The 18,366-nt window shown below is 59.3% G+C and overlaps 1 long non-coding RNA gene across 1 annotated transcript; it reads right to left on the bottom strand.

Annotated features, from left to right (window-relative positions):
* Positions 1 to 17,216: 17,216 nt before the first annotated feature.
* LOC123584426 lies at positions 17,217 to 18,366 on the bottom strand. Its single transcript, XR_006705413.1, has 2 exons — positions 17,918 to 18,366; positions 17,217 to 17,517 (listed from the first exon to the last, which is right to left on the bottom strand). It is a non-coding gene; the product is annotated as an uncharacterized LOC123584426 (long non-coding RNA).

Genomic DNA, 18,366 nt, shown 5'->3' with positions numbered 1-18,366 from the left:
GCCCTAAATGTTTCCTGCGCCTCCGATCGAAGGGTGAGCTACGATGGCCAGAGTCACTCCCTGATACACCGGCTACAAGAGCCAGCGGACAGGGAGGCGAGCGTGGTCCTCTCCTCTGGCCCGTGCGCCGCGTTTCCACGCGTCACTGTCGTGAAACCTCACCCGCGTCGCCTGCCCGCTTGTCAACGTTGGCTGGTTCTCTGTCGCTCAGCGAGTGAGGGGCAAGCCCTCGGCTCGCGTGCGGTCCCCTTTCCACCTCGGCCACGACTTCCCTGCGTCCCTCCCTCTCCCGTCACAGACACACACGCACACGCCTCTTTTACGCTTGTCACACCGGGACCCAGTGTTTCGGGTAAGAGCTACATTACACAAGTGGATGCTGGGGTCGGTCTGGAACAAGAGAGGCGGGAGGCCTCAGGCTGTAGTCCGTTCCAGAAAGCGTCCGTCTGTACCGACCAACACCTTGCCTGGGATCTTGTTACCGCGCAGACTCTGACTCCGTAGTCGCTCTCGAGCGGGACCTGAAGTGCTGCATTTCTGACGGCCTTCCGGCCGCCGCTGCCGCTGGTTTGCCGGGCTCTTCGAGGAGCAGGGCTCTGAGCTGCGCGCTCCGTCGCGGTAGCCCCGTGACACACGGCTTTCGAAAGTCACACTGATGACAATGAAGTGAACTTTGAGACTCCCTGCCCGAGTCACCCTAGCCGCGTTTCACGTGCCTGCCGGATTGAGCGGCACCGCGAAGAAACCTCTCCACCTCCGCCGAAGGGTCCCTGTAGCGCAGTCCACCGCTTAGGCTCCTCCCAAAGCCGGCCGCCCGCCAAGTCAGAGCTGGGACTGGGAATTCGCCTTAAAGCAGGCCCTGCAGGGGGCTCTCAATCTCGCCAAGCCGTGGGACCCAGGACCTAAACTCCGATGTCCCGAGGCGAGGCGAGCGGGAGCCGGGAACAGGCAACTATGAGAGAGACACGTGAGGCGGCCTGGTAGAGCCGACCTCTGACCTCAAAGCCACGTAGGGTGTTCGTCCCAGCGGTAGTCTCAGGTGTGCCGCTGGCCCCAGGGTCGGGTGTCTTCCTGCTCTATACCAGGTGCTGGCGTCTGCTGGGACCACAGGCTGCAGCGGATTCAGGGATGACCTCAGGCTGGCATGTGTGACCAGGGAACGGCTCTTCTGGGTCGTCGTCCCTCCCCTCCCCTCCCCCTCTCCCCTCCTCCCCTCCCCTCCTCCCTCCCCCTCCTCCCCTCCTCCACTGCCTTCCTCCTCCTCTCCCCCGCATCCCCTCCTCTCCCTATTCCCCTCCCCCTCCCTCCCCCTCCTCCCCTCCCTCCCCTCCCTCTCCTCCTTCCTCCCCCTCCTCCCCTCCTCCCCTCCTCTCCCTCCTCCCCTCACCTCCCCCTCCCTCCCCCTCCTCCCCTCCCCTCCCCGTCCCTCCTCCCTCCTCCGCTCCCTCCCCTCCCCCTCTCCCCCTCCTCTCCTCCTCCCCTGCCTTCCTCCTCCTCTCCCCCTCATCCCCTCCTCTCCCTATTTCCCTCCCCCTACTCCCCTCTTCCCCCTCATCATCTCCCCCTCCTAGCCCTCCTCCCCCTCCTCCCCTCCTCCCTCCTCCCCTCCCTCCCCTCCCCCTCCTCCTTCCTCCTCCTCCTCCCCTCCTCCCTCCTCCCTCCTCCCCCTTCCCTCCCCTCCCCCTCTCCCCCTCCTCCCCTCCGCCCCTGCCTTCCTCCTCCTCTCCCCCTCATCCCCTCCTCTCCCTATTCCCCTCCTGCTACTCCCCTCTTCCCCCTCCTCCTCTCCCCCTCCTAGCCCTTCTCCCCCTCCTCCCTCCTCCCCTCCCCTCCCCCTCCCTCCCCCTCCTCCCCTCCCTCCCCTCCCCCTCCTCCTCTCCTCCCTCCTCTCCCCTCCCCCTCCCTCCCCCTCCTCCCCTCCCCCTCCCTCCCCCTCCTCCCCTCCCCCTCCTCCCCTCCCCTCCCCCTCCATCCTCCCTCCTCCTCCTCCTCCCCCTCCTCCCTCCTCCCCCTCCTTCCCTCCTCCCTCCTCCCCCTCCTTCCCTCCTCCCTCCTCTCCTCCTCCCTCCTCTCCTCCTCCCTCCTCCCCCTCCCTCCCCTCCCCCTCTCCCCCTCCTCCCCTCCTCCCTTGCCTTCCTCCTCCTCTCCCCCTCATCCCCTCCTCTCCCTATTTCCCTCCCCCTACTCCCCTCTTCCCCTTCATCCTCTCCCCCTCCTAGCCCTCCTCCCCTGCTCCCCCTCCTCCCCTCCCCCTCCCTCCTCCCCTCCCTCCCCTCCCCCTCCTCCTTCCTCCTCCTCCTCTCCTCCTCCCTCCTCCCCCTCCTTCCCTCCTCCCTCCTCCCCTCCCCTCCCCCTCCCTCCCCTCCTCCCCTCCCCTCCCCTTCCCTCCCCCTCCTCCCCTCCCCTCCTCCCTCCCCCCTCCTCACCCTCCTCCCCCTCCTCCCCTGCTCCCCCTTCTCCCCTCCTCCCTCTTCCCCTCCCCTCCGCGTCACCCCCTCCTTCCTCTCTTCCCCTGCCTTCCTCCTCCCGTCCCCCTCATCCCCTCCTCTCCCTATTCCCCTCCCCCTACTCCCCTCTTCCTCCTCATCCTCTCCCCCTCCTTGCCCTCCTCCCCCTCCTCCCCTGCTCCCCCTCCTCCTCTCCTCCCTCCTCTCCTCCCCTCCCCCTCCCTCCTCCCCTCCCTCCCCTCCCCGTCCTCCTTCCTCCTCCTCCTTCCCTCCTCCCTCCTCCCCCTTCCCTCCCCTCCCCCCTCCCCCTCCTCCCCTTCTCCCCTGCCTTCCTCCTCCTTTCCCCCTCATCCCCTCCTCTCCCTATTCCCCTCTCCCTACTCCCCTCTTCCCCCTCATCCTCTCCCCCTCTTCCCCTCCTCTCCCTCCTCTTCCTCTCCCTCCTTCCCCCTCCCCCCTTTCCCTCCTTCTCCTTCTGCTCTACCTCTCCTTCCTCCCCCTCCTCCCCTCCCCCCTCCTTCCCTCCCCCTCCTGTACCCCCCGCAGGGTAGGAGTGGGTAACTTCTCTGCCCTCCCAACCGGGGGGCCAGTTCTGCTTGCTCCTGGGGGATCGCCAGGCCCACGGTCGGGAGCAGCTCGACAGCTCGTGCTTGGATTAGCCTTCCCTCCTCTGAGCCCTCCTCTGAGCCCTCCGCTCCCACGTTACCCACTTTCGCGTGTTCTACGTGCAATTCCTCATCCCGGGGGCCCAGGCTAAGGCAGCAGGTCTGTCCCTTAGAGTGTGCGGGCGCGTGTCATCCCGTGTCCCTGTGGTGGAGCGTGTAGAGACTCCAGACAGAAGAAGTCCCATCTGACACCCTTTGCACGGGGTTGCTGCAAGTGGGAAGCTGGCCGGTGTGGACCGATCCCGGAGCAGAGCTCCACGGGGCCCAGCGGCCGCACGAAGTTCCCGTGGACTCGACTTCGTTCTTTGGTTTCTGAACGGGAGCGACGGATGGAGGACAGATAAGCCTTGGTTTAGATGCTCTTGGAGAGCGTTCTCCAAAAGCAGAAAGCAAATTAGACTCTACTGTCTGAGATTACTTTGTGTCTGATGTGACACTTGTGGTCTCTTGCTCCAAACAAAAACCGAACTGAGAGAAGGCAACATGGAAGCAGCTGTGGGTGTGGTGACGTGCCACCCGCCCCTTTGAGCCCCCGGGTAGCTGCCAGGGTGCCTGCTGCCACCAGCTCACAGCTGAGACCCTCCCCTGGCATCGCCCGCGGCTGAAGAGAGTCATCTTTCCCAAAGTCACAGCCCTTTCCTGGTGGCAGCCTGTGCCCAGCGCCTGGTCACTGCGGGGCACGAAGGCTGACTCCCTCGCTTTGGATCTGAGGCCCCCGTAGAAAATTCTAAGTGCTCCTTCCCCCCCACCGCTGGGAAGGCCTGCAGGCATCTTCTGGACCACGGTGTCTGCCACGGGCTTGGGGGCAGACGAGTAGAGGATGCCATAGCTCAAGGCTCTGGGGTGGAGGCGAGTGGAAACGAAACCCTGGGCATCCTCCCTGAGGCCCATCAGGGTGCCTAACTCAGCAGGGGCTCTGCCAGATTTGGTGGAAGGACCCTGACCCTGGGGGCTGCTTAGGCGGCAGGCTTTTGAGGAGTGATTCCTCTTTTTTTTCTCTTTAAGATTTATTTTATTTTTAGAAAGAGAGCCAGCACGAGTGGGGGAGGGGCAGAGAGAGGGAGACGGCGAATCCCAAGCAGGTTCTGCGCTGTCCACTGGAGCCCGACGTAGGCATCGAATCCACGAACCGTGAGATCGTGACCTGAGCCGAAATCAAGAGTCAGACGCTCAACCGACTGAGCGCCCGGGCGCCCCAAGCGATGCCTTCTCGGTAGCAGAATCACCAAACGTCGCTCTCGTTCCCTCTCAGTTCAGACCCACTGAGAGACTGGGCTCAGATGGAGGGCAGGGGAAGCGACAGCCCTGTCCGTAGTCGGGGGAGGTTGTGGCCTACAGGTGGGCCTGCCCGTGCTTGGCTCCCACATTAGACACGCTCGTCCCCCAGCCGGGAGTGACCTCCACCGGGCACGCACCTGCAGGCCTTCGGCTGGGGCGGGAGCCCGGCACGCGGTGGGAAGCACGTTCTGCTGTGGGGACGGCAGATCCAGAAAGGAGCGGGACAGGGGTGAGGCTGGAGCGCTCAGTCCTCCTGTAACCCGAGCAGGGGAGGGGGCCGCAGCCTTCCCCAGGAGCCCGTGAGGCCGGGGAAATGGAAGGTCCAGCAGCGGTCCCCACGTATTTCCGGGTGTTTGCTTTTCCGTCTCTGCGCGGGCCGGCCGGCCACTGCACAGCCATCCCCTCCCCTCTCTGCCCTCACCTCTACCTCCCCTTTTCCCTCCCGTCCTCTCCCCTTCCTTCCCTCCTGTCCTTCTTTCCTTCTGCCCCTCCGGCCCCCTCTCCCTCCTGTTTTCCCCACGCCTCCACCGTGAACCCCGGACGACAGGCCGGTCTGCACGGGAAGGGTCTCTGTCCACGGACGGGGGCCACGCGGGAGTCCCAGGCAGTCGGGGAAGTCCCCGGGGGTGCTGGGCGGCCGCCACAGGGGTGCAGGTGGGTAGCCCCGAATGAGGGCGGGGTGAGGAGAGGAGGGACAAGACTCCATGCCTCATTTTCTTCTCTTGAAAGTTTGCCCAGAACTGGTGCCGCCTGTCCTGTCATCACCTGTAGAGGCGTTTATTTCTACCATCGAATTCATCGGTCTTTTATTAAAGCTTACGTAAAAGCTACAAAAAAAAACCATTGAATCAGGCACCAGAAAGGAAATTTCAGAGAATGATATGATCAGATTTCCGAGCTTATTGAGACCCTCTAGACACCACTGTTTCAGATCGCAAGTGTGGCCGGGTGAGCCTGTCCGTGGTGAGGGGAGGGGATGAGCTCACAGCGGCAGGAATGAGGGCTGGCGGCCCCGGGCCACACTGCAGGCCCAGACCCCCGGCTTCTCGGGAGCCGCCCCGGTGCAGTCACAGTGTGGACAAGGCATTCAGACTGCTCGGTAGGTGGAGCCCCGAGTCCCGCCCCAGGTGTGTGTCCAGCACGTGGGACCCCGTGTCCCACCCCAGGTGCTTGTCCGGTACGTGGACCCCATGTCAGCCGCCCTGGGTGCGTGCCGCGTGGCGCTCGCCTTTTGGAGCAGTGACCCCAACCTTCAAAGGCAGGTCACCCTGGCACAGTCCCGAGGCGGTATTATGTCCCCTGCTTTCCAGATGGGGAAACCGCCGGAAGGAGGGAGCCTTCCTAGAACCACGGCGTGGGCGGCAAGTGGGTTTTCCGGTCCCGGCCCGCTGCTCCCTATGCTCCGTCAGGCTGTCCCCCCACCAAACACGCTCTGCAGGGGGGATATGGAAGGAGCCATGTCGGCCTGTGGGGTGAGTGCGTGTGAACGGCGGACAGGGATTTAGGGAGGCCCTAGAACCAGGAGCCGTAAGCGCAGCCTTGGAAACCAAGCTCTGCGGGTTCAAACCCCTCGTCCCGGCCGTGGTGACCTTGTGTGGGTTACTGAACTTCCCTGAGTCCGTAAATGGGGGTGATAATTTCCCCTCGTGGGTTTGCCGTGAGAAGGTGAGGACGCCGTGGAGAAGTGCTCCCCAGGTGCCTGGCACACGGGAAGTGGACAGATGGCGGAGCTGTGGGCCCGCTTGGAATCAGAGCAAGTCTGTGGGAGTCTCTAGGCGGGACCAGGAACCCCCATCCCTTCCTGCCGCATTTCCTCTGGTCCCTGCAGGCCCCCGGGGCGCCCTGGGTCCCCGCTCCGAAGAGCGGCTTCCCGGACCACCCCTGGCTGCAGAAGGCACTGACCGTGACGGGGCCACCTGCTCAGTGTGCCCGGAGCTGGCCGGGGCCTCTTTCCTCTGCTGTCACCAGAGGGGCGAGGACAAGCTGCATTTGCAGAGGGGGTCCTCTACAGCAGAGTCACACCTCTGTGGCTTGTTGACAATGCTGATTCACAGGCCTCGCCCCAGCCGACCAGATGGGAGTGTCCGGGGGAGAGGCCCTGGCACCTGAACGTGTGGGGAGCAACACCCCCCCCCCCCGCCGCCATGTCCTGGCCCAGGTCTCAGAGGTTCTGATGTCATCGGTCATTAGTAAATGATGCAAGTAAATAATAAATGCATGAAGTTTAATTTTTAGATTTTTCTAAGAAAGGTCGTCGTGTTTGTTTTTGGTGTGAGCAGTTTTACGAGCGATGCCTCCGTGAGGCCCTCAGCACGTACCGTTTGGGGTCCACGGTGCTCCTTACCCTGTGGTTTGACGTCTTCTGGCAGTGGCGGAAATTCCGGTGTTCTCTCTGGACAGAGTACCTGTGCCCCGTCTGTTCCCTCCTCTGAAGGACGCCGATGCACGCGTGCCTCCCCTAACCAGCCCTGTCCTGCACGCTCCCCTCCCTCCAGAATTTTCCATGTGTTGTTTGCGTTCTCTCTCTTCGCGCAACCTGGACCTTCTCTTCTGACCTGTCTTGGGAGTCACTGGTCCTTTCTTCAGCTGTGCCTAATGTGCGACCAAACCTACCCACAGAGGTCTTAGTTTCAGTTGTTTTTTCCTTCAGTTCTAGGGTTTTTATTTGATCTTTTATTTATCTTATTTACTTTTTCAATCAGCTTACTTAAATTCCACTTAGTTAACGTGCCACGTGGTATTGGTTGCAGGAGCAGAAGTGATTCATCTGTTACACACGACACCCAGTGCTCAGCCCAACAGGTGCCCTCCTTAGTGCCCATCACCCGTCTGTCCCATCTCCCCTCTCCCCCCTCCAGTGACCCCTAGTTTGTTCTCTGTATTTTTTTTTCAACGTTTATTTATTTTTTTTGGGACAGAGAGAGGCAGAGCATGAACGGGGGAGGGGCAGCGAGAGAGGGAGACACAGAATCGGAAACAGGCTCCAGGCTCTGAGCCATCAGCCCAGAGCCCGACGCGGGGCTCGAACTCCCGGACCGCGAGATCGTGACCTGGCTGAAGTCGGACGCTTAACCGACTGCGCCACCCAGGCGCCCCTGTTCTCTGTATTTAAGAGTCTTTTGTGGTTTCCTTCCTTCTCCGTTTTTATCTTATTTTTCCTTCCCTTCCCCTATGTTCATCTGTTTTGTTTCTTAAATTCCACATCTGAGTGAAATCATCTATCTGTCTTCCTCTGACTTATTTCACTTCGTATAACACACTCTGGTTCCATCCACGTTGTTGCAAATGGCAAGATTTCATTGTTTTCGATCGCTGAGTAATATTTCAGCGTGTGTGTGTGTGTGTGTGTGTGTGTGTGTGTGTGTGTGTGTGTGTGCAGCACATCTTCTGAATCCATTCATTCGTCGATGGGCACTTGGGCTGTCTCCATACTTTGGCTATTGTTGATAACACTGCTATAAACATTGGGGTGCATGTGCCCCTTTGGATCTAGAGGAGAACACAGGCAACAACCTCTTTGACCTTGGCCACAGCAGCTTCTTACCAGACAATCTGCAGAGGCAAGGGAAACAAAAGCAAAAAAAATGAACCATTGGGACATCATCAAGGTAAAAAGCTGCACAGTGAAGGAAACAATCAGCAAAACTAAAAGGCAGCCACCGGAATGGGAGAAGATAATTGCAAATAACATGTCGGATAAAGGGTTAGTATCCGAAATCTATAAATAATTTACTTGATCTTTTAAAATACGTGGTAATTCTTTACCAAAACCCTCCATCTGGTTTTTCATTTTCTCCAAAGTCACAGTTACTTTGAAAGTCTTGGTTCAATGATTCCAAAATTGTGGGGTCTCCTTGGGTCTATTTCTGTGTCTGTTTTTCCCTTGGTTCTAAGCCTCCCACATGTCCACAGATGCTGTGTCATTTGTTTGCTGAATGTCAGATAATGATGTGAAAATGGTGAGGTGACTCAGGGGTCCAGACGATGCCCCTTCCTTCTTCCTGAGAGGATCCACTTTTGCCTTTGGAAGTGAGGGGACGGGCAGACCATCGTAACCCAGGCTGGGACTGAGCACACTGGAAGCCAGGCTTTGGTCCTTGTGCAAGCCCGTCTGTTGCTGCCAGGCTTCGGGTCCCGTCCAGAGTTGGGGCACGTGCCCGTCCCCCGGGGCTTGCCCTGTCCCCCACTCCCGCTCTCCCGGGGGTCAGACGACAGGGCTGTGCTTGGTCTCACAGCCTCGCGGCTGCTGCTTCTGATTTGTCTCTCCTTCTCTTGGCTTCCTCGCTGACCAGCTTGTACAACACACAAGTCGACTGGCTTTTAGGATTTTCTTAAGAATCAGCAAATACTTCAAGGCAAATAGCGATGCCATCAGGTCACCTTGTGGTTTCCTTCTGAGTTCGCTGAGCTGCCTTAAGACCTCACTGCAGCATATTGCTCTAGGATATTCTTAGATTCGATTTATTTATTTTTTTGTGAGAGAGAGAGACAGAGAGAGAAAGCTGGGGACGGGCAGACAGAGGGAGACAGAACCTCAAGCAGGCTCTGCACTGTCAGCACAGGACCCAACTCGGGGCTCATTCCCACAACCCTGGGATCATGACCTGAGCTGAAATCAAGAGTTGGACGCTCAACCGACTGAGCCACCCAGGCGCCCCTAGGATGTTTTTAAACAAAATTAAAAAACAATTTTTGTCCATAGTTTCTATTTGTTCTTTGGTAAAAGAGCTGATCTGTATAATTTAGTCTATCGTAGGCAAGAATGGAACTCGTAGGAATCGGTTTTTTAATCTCCTTTTATTGAAATTGTAACGTGAGAAGTGCTGGACAAAATCAGCCCTTGGCCCGATCGTAAGAAATGGTTAAAAATTCTGATTTCCTGGTCCTGCCCCAGCCATACTGGATGGGACTCTCCCAGAAGACACCGGGCGGTTCGTGGTTCTGACAAGTACATCCAGCAAGGCGTTCCTGGGAAAAGTGGAACAAGTGATTCTTGAGGGTCCTAAGCGGGAGCATTGTCCTCTGGTTGCCTAAGCATCTTTCTGTGACCCCGGGAGCCTCCCCCCTGCCATAAACCCTCACGTGTGGCGGGGGGCAGCCTGGCCGTCCCTGGGACCCGCTCTGGTTCCTGTCCCTGCTGTAGCTGCAAGGGCGGTGGCGTCCTCTGTGATTTCCAGTTTCTTCCTGAGACATTTTAATCAGCGATGAAGAATGATTGGTCTTTTGCCAGCATTTCGATCTGAGAGGAAGTGACGTGCTTCTTAGAGGGACATTAATTTCAGCGGCTTTAGTGCAGAAGGCAGTGATGTGGCAGCAAGGGACCCAGATCCCGGAGACCAGGGTTGTGCCGGTGTACGTGGTGGCCCAGGGTGGTTGGGAGTCCCGCAGCGCCTCCCGTCCCTTTGCCCGCTCCACCTCCTGCACATGACCAGTCACAGGACTGGAGTGCAGCTCTGAACCTGTCCGTGGCCCCCTAAACCTGCTGGCTCCTCTGCTGTCCTGTGGACGCCCTACGGTCCTGTTGGGTCCTCTGTCTTTCCTGAACGGACTTCCTTACCTTCTTTTCTCTCCCTGCCCTCTCTCCTCCCCCCTGCTCCTCCCCACTCACTTCTGCCCACCCCAGAATTGGAACAGGGGTTGTGGTACCCTCTGCCCTGCCCTCCCTGTGTCACACTCCCCACCTGTTCTCTCCAAAACTCCCTCACAGCCATGTGGCCACGTGGAGCTCAGCCAGGGGCCCCGAGCTGTCACCCCCCCTCTCTCTAGCCCACCTAGCAGGCTGGGGAGCGCGAGTCTGACTGGAGATCTCTTATTGTCCCGCTCCACAGGCTGCCCAGCAAGTGCCCAAATCAGGAGGGAAAAGAGATGTGCCCAGTGGAAACAGAGAAAGGACGTGCAAAGGTATTCATACAAGAAGAGGCAGAAATAGCCATAAATAGACGAAAAACGTCCAGCTGCGTGTACCACCAAAGAAGTGCGAATCAGACCTTGCCAGTGGCAAAAACTAACCAGAGCGGGTTGGGCTGTAGCTGCGACGCAGAGGGGTGGACACTCACCCGTAGTACTGGGTGAGCGTGAGTTTTTCAGACCTTCTGGAAAGCATGTTGGCAAAATCTAACAGCAATAGTATGATTTGCCATGACTTTTGACCCTGCGTTTTCACTTTCCACGAAATAACAGAAGGTGTTTGCAGAGTCATTTGCAAGGATGTCCAGCCTGGGGCTGTTGGCACCGTGGTGAGGGGGCGAGACCGCGGAGTATGGCCACGTGGCAAAAGCGGGCGTCACATACCAGTGCACGCTGAGTGGCAGTAAAAGGTTGCTGGCAAATACTTTCAAAGAGGAGGAATGTTCAAGTTCCAGAGTTCTAAGGAACATAGGTTATGGGACACCTAGGCGGCTCAGTCAAGCATCTGACTCTCGATTTCTGCTCAGGTCACGATCTCACGTTTGTGGGTTTGAGCCCCGTACCTGGCTCTGCGCTGACAGCTCGGAGCCTCCTTGCAATTCTCTGTCTCCCTCTCTGCCCCTCTCCTGCTCGTGTTCTCTCTCTCAAAATAAACAAACATTAAAAAAGAAGAAGGAAATTGAAAACAAAAGATGACAAAGTAGGATGTCAAAATATAATTACATTTTACGGGGAAAAAACGCTAGCAGTTGCATTTTGTAGGAAAACAAATCAATGGAAGCAGATACACGACGCTGTGAACATGGCTGCGTCTCTGCTTGGGGCCTTTTAAATCCACGGTTCTATTTTGTCCTCAGCGAGCGCATCGCAGCCCCACGGCCTCCGTCAGGAGATCAGCCCTTAGGATGGATTTTGTCGCCATTCCCGGCGCTGCCCTGCAAAGGGAAGCTTCCCTAGGGCCCCAGAAGGCAGGGGGTTGAGGGAAGCAGATGGCCCAGCCGAGGTGAAGCTGGTGGGATCTGGGGGCAGAGGGTCCACACGGTGGGTTGGGTCGTTACCAGGGCGAGGTGCCTGCGTTCAGGGGCGGTCCCTGGAGCGGTGGCCTCGCTGGAGGTCCAGGACCGGGTCCTGGTGGCCGCATGCTGGGACTGGGAGGCTCTGTTACAGCGGGGGGCCGGCTGGGTGGCAGAGGGCCGGGGGGGGGGGGGGGCGGGCTGGGAGCAGGCAGGGCAGGCATTCCTGGGGAGCCCAGAAACAGAGATGGGACGCGTGCCTGTGTGAGGGCCGCAAGGCTGCATTTCTGCAGAGCGGGCGGCTGTGCAGAACCGGTGACAGACGGACCAGCGTGGAGACGACGAGGAGCAATGAGCGCGCTGCAGTGAAAACCGGGCAGTCTGCTCCTGCCCCCTGCCCGGATCCTGACCTTCCAAACCGGTGTCCCCCCGCAGGGCACCCGGGTCACCGCAGCCATCACCGATGGCTCTTTTTCATGCGTACATTTTCCTCTCACGAACAAGCACGAAAGGGCGCAGGCTTCCGGACTCCGGAACCGAAGGGCTGGGTTTGCGGCGGAGGCTGCGCGTGGCCTGTGGGCGTGGCCTGTGGGCGGGCCGTTTCATCACAGACGTTTTCGCGACAGCACGCCCCCGATTTTATTAGCCAATTGTGGGCAAGATTAAAGTTCATCCGACTACTCGTTCTAGGTGAAATTCCTTCGTTTCCGAAAGATCAGAGGAACATTCGGGAACACGTGAACCGGTCAGTTGCAAATCGCACAGGTTGATTTATCACCCGTCGTCCGCGCACAGCAACGGGGGCGCGCGCGGCTCCCGGCGTAACAGGCCTGTGAGCGCGGCACGCTGTGTATCTTTCCGCTTCGGCCTTGGAAGAAAATACGACATCTCCCCGCCGGGAGCCATAACTTCACCGAACGTAGGGTGCTTAAGGCTCCAGGCTCCTGCCAGTTTGTTACCGCAGATGGATGAGAGCCCACCGTTTCATGAAATTGCTTTGGAATATTTGCAGAATGACCTTTTCCCACTCTCTCTCTCACCAAGATGCATTAACTCCTTCTGCACAAGACGGGAAGACGCTATGCGGGCCGCTCTCCCGCCAGGCCCACGTGCAACACCGCACCCTTCGCTGCGACGGCTTCCCCGACAGGGTCCCCACCATCAGAGACACCGTCCCCCGAGGTTCCGCTCCAGAGAGACGGGAAAGGGGAAGGCACGGAGGCACCCACCGGGGGACGCCAGGATCACCATCCGGGGCTGGCTGGCTGCAAAGCCTCTGCGTTTTCACGCCCTGGGGCACGTTGCGTGTCCCCTGCTGTGGCCTGTGTCCCCTTTCCCTTGAATTGGAGCAACTCGAGCCCGTTTTCCTTCTGTCCGTGCGGGAGCTCCGGGTGCGGCTCTGTGCCCGCTCCTCTCTGCCTCTCCAGGTGCACCTTGCACCTGGGCGGGTACTCAGCGTGTGAGCCGGGCACCGTCCGGGAGGCTGGACGCGCGTGCGCTTGCTTCTGTGACAGGGTCAGTTAACAGGAGCGTGACGGTTCTTCTCTGGTGCGGCCGCGGGGGAGGACACGGAGGGCCCCCTCGTGTGCGGTGCGGTGGGGGGGGCGGGGAGGGCGAGGGCCCCCTCCCGCAACGCAAGTACAAGCTGGAGACCATGAGGACGGGCTGGAGTCTGGGTCTGTTCTCCTCTGACCTAAGGCGCGGGGGCTCTGCAGAAGCCAGCGAGCGCCCTGCGTCTGGAGCGAACTTTCCGTGCCCCGTGGCTGGGGAAGCTGAAGAAGGATTCGGGGAGGATGCGCTGGTCGCCAGCTGGTCGTTGCAGCAAAGAGCTGGTCTGCGGCCCAGTGACCGTGCATCTGAGCACCACGGCTGCCGCTTCCCTGGGGGCGCCCAGGCCTCGAAGCGCGAGCTTGCCCGCCCCGGCCGGCTTGGCCACACACCTGTAGCAGGGGGCCTCCGGAAAATGCAGTCCAGCCCAACCACGGTGCCGCTCAAGAGCGTCACCGTGGTCCATCCACCCTGGCACCTCGACACCACACGCATCTCGCTTAGTCTCCACATATAGACGGTAAAAGGTCACGTGTCTGGGACAGCCAAGCCCACGTGCCACCAAAAAGACACAGATCCCACCCCCAGAGGAGGATATCCGGCCCCCTTTTTGTCTCGGGGTAAAGTGTTCAGTCTTCTCTCCGCTGATTAAAACTCTCGCTCTGATGTACGTACGACGCACGTACCCACGCGAGGGAGAAGGTGAACTGCCGTGCACGTGCCACATCACACGAGGGTTGACGGAGGGGAGAACACAAGTATACTTGGTTACTACACACAAAACGTGTACATCAAAACAGGAAGGAAACACCCATAAATGCGAGTCTCCTTTCCACAGCTGGTCCGCCGCGGTCGCAGCTGGTCATTGTCGTAACCTTCCACCGAACCCGTTACTCCTTCGATGTTCCCTCGGCTTTCGGCAGGCACCCCAGGGGGGCCGAGGCCTGGGAACTGGCGAACCTGTTTTGTAAAGGCTCAGGCAGCACACACGTGGCCTCCGAGGGCCATGCAGCGTCTGTCTCGGCTGCTCAGCTCTGCGCAGCAGTCAAATGGCTGCTGCTGTGTTACAATAAAACTTTATTTACAAACACAGGTAGGGGGCCAGCCTTGGCCTGTGGCCTCTGGTTTGTGACAGCCGGCCTCGGCCATTGGAATTGGATTCTCGTTTTCCAATTCGATCATAAGACATAGGAGACCCGAGAGGCACCCAGGGGACGTCCTGCATTGCACACACACTCCTCCCGTTTCACAGTGTCACCTTCTGGGTCAGCAGAGCCACCGCCGCGTCCCCTGGCAGACACGTTCTTCCCTCTGGACCGAATGCCTCTAAACCCAGAGCCTAGTGGGTAACTACAGGAGAGGGCGGGAGAAGCTGCTTTCCCCGGAGGGAGCTGCCGGCTCCCGACCAGGTCAGGAGAGCTTAGCAGACCCGTGCCTTCATTCGGTCAGTAAGCACTTACTGAACACCTACTGTGTGTCAGGCAGGCGGAGACCATCACGCCATTTCCGGAGCTCCCGGTCTGGTAGGGGAGACGCGTCTCGCCAGTCAGGAGACACATGATTGCACATGGATGTTGTGACAGACAACAGAGGGGGCCCCGAAGTCGGGGGGCGAGGGGGAGCCTCTCTGAGGAGGTGGCTTTAGGGTGGCTGCCCGAAAGGTAAGAGAGATGGGCTCTTGCTAAGGGCGTCGCAGCGAGGGAGGGCCTGGAGAAAGGCTGGTCTGTTCTGCTGTTGGGCCAGAGTACCGAGCCGTGCAGGGAGCAGTGGGTGGGGAACGGAGTACGCAGGCTGAGCGCTGGCGGCCTGGACCTTGTTCTAGGGGCGCTGGGCAGCGTGCCCAGGTCGTAGGTGGGGAGGCGGCCACACTGGTACCGGGGGACGGTGGACAGACAGGCGGCAGGAAGGGACCGGGAGGTTGGGCCGGGCCCTTCCGTCAGACACGGGGGCACGGATCAGAGTAGTGGTCATGGAAGAGGCGGGGTGACCCGGGGTCGCATCCAGAAGGTGGCTTGGACAGTGCCTGCTGGTGGGCGGTCCGAGGGAGGCCGAAAGGGGGTGACCTGGGGCTGGCGCCTGCTGATGGACAGAGAGAGGCCAGAAGGGGGTGAAGGGTGACCCCAGGTTTTGGGAAGGGGGCGTGCACACGCACACGTGCACAAGATTGGCAGACGGGAGGGAGGGTGAGCAGACATTTAACAGGTTGTAGGAACGTGTTTTCATCACGCGGGTCTGTGCACATTTCAGCGGCAGGAACCCGGTTGACAGTGCTGTGTGGTCGCGGCCACTGCCCGGCTCTGGAACCGTCTCATCTTCCCACTCGGGAGCTCGGTCCCTGTCCAGCAGGACCCCTGATCTCCCCGCGCCCCTGCCCCCCACACCCCTCCTCCGTGCCCACCCCTGCGTCCCCCCTTGCCCCCCTTTCCCCCCTCCTACCACTGCGCCCCTCCCCCCCGCAACCCCCACTGCGTCCACTCCTGCCCCCACGCCCACCCGTGTCCCCCCGCCTCCCCGACGCTGACTACTGTGTTCCTCCCATGCACTGCACCCCCCGCACCCACCCCTGCATCCGTCACCGTGACCGTGCCTGTCACAGGGACCACACGCTTGATCTGTGATGGCCGTGGCCCACGTGGCACCAAGGCTCCTTCCTGGGTGTGGCCCCCGTGCTTCTCTGGTCACCTGCCCCCAACCCTGGCTCGCAGCCAGGTTTTCATGTTGTGAGCACTGTTGCCCGAACGTGGGTGTGCAAGGACCTGCCTGAGAGGGGTCTCCCGGTCTTCTGGGGGTGGGTGGGGGGATCCCCGTGGCTGACACGGTCTTGCAGTCTTGGGGGGGCATCCCCGTGCCTGAGAGGGCCTCAGGGGTCTTCTGGGGGTGGGTAGGGGCTCCCCGTGCCTGACACGGTCTCCTGGTCTTGGGGGGGCTCCCCGTGCCTGACACGGTCTCCTGGTCTTGGGGGGGCTCCCTGTGCCTGACACGGTCTGATGGTCTTGGGGGGGGCTCCCCGTGCCTGACACGGTCTGATGGTCTTGGGGGGGCTCCCCGTGCCTGACACGGTCTCCTGGTCTTGGGGGGGCTCCCTGTGCCTGACACGGTCTGATGGTCTTGGGGGGGGCTCCCTGTGCCTGACACGGTCTGATGGTCTTGGGGGGTGGATCCCGTGCCTGACACGGTCTGATGGTCTTGGGGGGTGCTCCCCGTGCCTGACACGGTCTGATGGTCTTGGGGGGGGCTCCCCGTGCCTGACACGGTCTGATGGTCTTGGGGGGGGATCCCGCGCCTGGCACGGTCTCCTGGTCTTGGGGGGGGCTCCCGCGCCTGGCACGGTCTCGTGATCTTCCAGGGAGGCGGGTGGCATCCCTGCAAGCGGATGACTGGATCGGACACTGATTGTAGCTTCGATTTTTTGGAAGAGTCGCCCTGCCGGGTTCCACAGGGGCCCCACCGTTTCACATTTCCGCCAGTAATTTCTTCACGTCCTTGCCAACACTTGTTATCTTGTTTGTTTTTTATAAAAATAATAGGGGCCCCTGGGTGGCTCCGTGGGCCTGACTCTTGATTTCCGCTCGGGTCTGGATCACAAGGTTGGTGAGTTGGAGGCCGAGTGGGGCTCTGTGCTGAGTGTAGAGCCTGCTTGGGATTCTCTCTCTCTGTCCCCCCCTCCGCTCGCGCTCTCTCCCTTTCTCTCTCTTTCTCTCTCAAATCAACATTTAAAACAATGAAAACAAAAATAATAGCCTTTCTAGTGGGTGTGAAGAGATGCTCGCGGTGGCTTTGACTAACAAGAGAAGACCGGTTCGGCTTGGATACTAGGCCTGGACGTCCCAGGGGGTCAGGCACACAGTATGTGTCAGTCTGGAGCACGGAAGAGAGGAGGGAAGAGGCAACACTTCCTGGGTGACGGTCTGCCCCGCCCGGGGAGGGGGCGGTTACCGGGAGGAAGGAGAGCAGATCGGTCCTGCAGTGAGGCTGGGGACAGTGATCCCTGGGGAGGAAGAGCCAGGGGCATGAGGAGAAGAAGAGGGAGCTTCACGGAGAAGGGGTGGTTCCTGTAAAAGGAGGGCCTCAGCAGCCTGGGGCCCCAGCAGGGGTGCCGGGGGCTTGAGACATAACGGCAGGTGCTCACTGTGGCCGCTGAGGTTCTTGTCCTCAGAGACGGTGACTCAACCCCGCATTCCTAACCTGCAGGGCAGGGGAGCCTGAAAACACATCGTTTTCAGCGGAGGATGGTCTTAGACACTGCCCGTGTCTCCTCTGATGCTGGTTTAGTTGGCTCTGCGAGTGTCCAGTTATCTAGAAGGGTACGTCATTCAGGGCTCGCACCGGCCACACGTAAGAGGAAACAGATCTACCAGTGGCTTAACTACACCGGAATTCGTTTTTCACAAATCACAGGAATCCTGAAGAAGTCTATTCAGGACCAGCGCAGCTGTGTCTGGGGTTTTGTTTGTTTTTTGGCTCTCTGCTGTGTCACTCTTAATGTGTGAGTTTTATCCTCGGTTGCAAAATGGCTGCTCCTCTTCCAGCCATCACTTTCACATTCCAGGCTGGGCACAGGCATAGGCTGGCTGAGTGGGCTTCGTTTTCCCTGAGGCCTCACACAGTAGACTTCTGTTTGCATCTCACCGGCCGACACGTTCACCTGGTTACTTCTAGCTGCAGTGGAGTTGGGAGGGATTTTAAGTTGGACCCCTTGCCGTGCTGAACAAAATCAGCGTTCTGTTACTGACATGGAATTTTGAGGGAAGGAAAGAACGGGTGCTGGTTGAGCCACCAGCACGGTCTCCTGAGGGACAAGGAGATGGCAGGCGGGGCCAGCAGAGAAGGGACACCCGGGGTGCTCATTACAAAGCCGAAATGTCACGTCAGGAATTTTTAAGCGGGGCTTGAACCGTTTTCACCTCCTTCTCGACTCAGCAAATATTTCAAATGTCTCTTTCTTGACAAATGCCCAACTCACGAGACCGTAACATTTCCCTTTACTTATAAATAATCTTTTCTGGCTGCTTAGGGGAAAAAAAAAAAGAAGCAGGATAAGTTAAAAATACATAATTACCCAAAGACGGTGTTAATTGTACTTCCAGATCCCAGCAGGGACCTCCATCCTGGAGAATTCATGAATGCCTGACCTGGAGAACTGTAATGAAAAAAAATGTCACTGGAGACCAACATTTTGAATTATTGATTAGAAGGGGGTTTCTAGGCTCTTTCCATTTAATTACCCAGAAGAGGTGAAGCAGAGAGAGAGAGAGAGAGAGAGAGAGAGAGAGAGAGAAGACAGAGATCTGAAGGAGCCGGGGGTTTGGAAACTGCCGTGTGGTACCCCCTTTGTATAAAGCTGTAGCTGTGGGGCCGCGGGCCCGGGTTCCAAGAAAGGGGGCTTGGCAGAGGGGGCGAAAGAATGAGTGTTGAGGACCCGGCTGGGACAAGAACGCCAGGTCTGTCCTGCCGAATGAGCAGGCTGGGTGCCCGGCCGGTGGCTGCGAGCTTCCCTTACACGCTCCT

The sequence above is a fragment of the Leopardus geoffroyi genome, chromosome B3 (assembly GCF_018350155.1).
Source record: "Leopardus geoffroyi isolate Oge1 chromosome B3, O.geoffroyi_Oge1_pat1.0, whole genome shotgun sequence".
NCBI lineage: Eukaryota > Metazoa > Chordata > Mammalia > Carnivora > Felidae > Leopardus > Leopardus geoffroyi.
Note: the sequence above shows the minus strand (reverse complement) of the source record. Positions and strands in the feature narration are given on the sequence as shown.